The sequence below is a fragment of the Babylonia areolata genome, chromosome 30, assembly GCF_041734735.1.
Source record: "Babylonia areolata isolate BAREFJ2019XMU chromosome 30, ASM4173473v1, whole genome shotgun sequence".
NCBI classification, from domain to species: Eukaryota; Metazoa; Mollusca; class Gastropoda; order Neogastropoda; family Buccinidae; genus Babylonia; species Babylonia areolata.
The window spans coordinates 17,733,066-17,735,565 of NC_134905.1; positions in this window are offsets into that span (position 1 = coordinate 17,733,066).

Sequence of the window (2,500 nt, forward strand, 5' to 3'; positions counted from 1 at the left end):
GTCCACAGGTAAGTGTTAGTATCACCATGATCCTGTTCATCTCCAGGTGTCCACAGGTAAGTGTTAGTATCACCACGATCCTGTTCATCTCCAGGTGTCCACAGGTAAGTGTCACTATCTCCATGATCCTTATCACCTCCAGGTGTCCACAGGTAAGTGTTAGTGTCACCATGATCCTGTTCATCTCCAGGTGTCCAAAGGTAAGTGTCACTATCACCATGATCCTGTTCATCTCCAGGTGTCCACAGGTAAGCGTTAATATCACCATGATCCTGTTCATCTCCAGGTGTTCACAGGTAAGCGTTAGTATCACCACGATCCGGTTCATCTCCAGGTGTCCATAGGTAAGCGTTAGTATCACCATGATCCTGTTCATGTCCAGGTGTCCACAGGTAAGTGTTAGTATCACCATGATCCTGTTCATCTCCAGGTGTCCACAGGTAAGTGTTAGTATCACCATGATCCTGTTCATCTCCAGGTGTCCACAGGTAAGTGTTAGTATCACCATGATCCTGTTCATCTCCAGGTGTCCACAGGTAAGTGTTAGTATCACCACGATCCTGTTCATCTCCAGGTGTCCAAAGGTAAGTGTCACTATCTCCATGATCCTTATCACCTCCAGGTGTCCACAGGTAAGTGTTAGTATCACCATGATCCTTATCACCTCCAGGTGTCCAAAGGTAAGTGTCACTATCACCATGATCCTTATCACCTCCAGGTGTCCACAGGTAAGTGTTAGTATCACCATGATCCTGTTCATCTCCAGGTGTCCATAGGTAAGCGTTAGTATCACCATGATCCTGTTCATGTCCAGGTGTCCACAGGTAAGTGTTAGTATCACCATGATCCTGTTCATCTCCAGGTGTCCACAGGTAAGTGTTAGCATCACCATGATCCTGTTCATCTCCAGGTGTCCACAGGTAAGTGTTAGTATCACCATGATCCTGTTCATCTCCAGGTGTCCACAGGTAAGTGTTAGCATCACCATGATCCTGTTCATCTCCAGGTGTCCACAGGTAAGTGTCACTATCTCCATGATCCTTATCACCTCCAGGTGTCCACAGGTAAGTGTTAGTATCACCATGATCCTGTTCATCTCCAGGTGTCCACAGGTAAGTGTTAGTATCTCCATGATCCTTATCACCTCCAGGTGTCCACAGGTAAGTGTTAGTATCACCATGATCCTGTTCATCTCCAGGTGTCCACAGGTAAGTGTCACTATCTCCATGATCCTTATCACCTCCAGGTGTCCACAGGTAAGCGTTAGTATCACCACGATCCTGTTCATAATAGAATAGGGTAGAACAGAACAAAACAGAATAGAATAAAAATGATTATTTACTAACTCACAATTTGTATTTGTATTTCTTTTCTATCACAACAGATTTCTCTGAGTGAAATTCGGGCTGCTCTCCCCAGGGAGAGCGCGTCGCCACACTACAGCGCCACCCATTTTTTTTTGGTATTTTTTTCCTGTGTGCAGTTTTTTTAATTGTTTTTCCTATCGAAGTGGATTTTTCTACAGAATTTTGCCAGGAACAACCCTTTTGTTGCCGTGGGTTCTTTTACGTGCGCTAAGAGCATGCTAGCACACGGGACCTCGGTTTATCGTCTCATCCGAATGACTAGCGTCCAGACCACCACTCTAGGTCTAGTGGAGGGGGAGAAAATATCGGCGGCTGAGCCGTGATTCGAACCAGTGCGCTCAGATTCTCTGGCTTCCTAGGCGGACGTGTTACCTCTAGGCCATCACTCCAATGTGGACATAACTGGTCTTCTAAGGTCACTGCGTCAATCACAGCACTGTCAAAATCAACTGGCTTGAACCGGACCATCGTTTCCCACACAGGGTGAAAGGAGGAGGAATTTTTGAGTGAGTCTATGTTTTAACCCGGTGTTCGGTTGTGTGTGTGTGTGTGTGTGTGTGTGTCTGTGTGTCCGTGGTAAACTTTAACACTGACATTTTCTCTGCAAATACTTTTGTCAGTTGACACCAAATTTGGCATAAAAATAGGAAAAATTCAGTTCTTTCCAGTCATCTTGTTTAAAACAATATTGCACCTCTGGGATGGGCCCCCCAAAATAAATAATGAAGCCTAATTCTATGCAAACTGCATTTACTATTATATTCATATTTTTTTGTATTCTCTAAACTTGGCACTTTGATCTGATATTCTGACCCAACAACAAGAGGAGTCATTATTATCATTTTTTTGTTCAAACAGGAATTTCTTTTGCTAAGCATGGAATTTTTATTTATTTTGCAAACGTTTTGGTGCAGATAGTAAAAAAAAGGGAAATTACTCTGTAATTAATGCTAGGGGACTTAATTTATCACAAGTGAGTCTTGAAGGCCTTGCCTCTCTTGTTGTTTAATGTCCCGTCACACATATCGGTGATTGAAGACATTTTGTGAAAGTATTTATGAATACATCTGAGTATTATCGGTTAGAAGGGGTGGGAGATGTGGATGAATGGAGGGTTGGGGGAAACTGGGCAA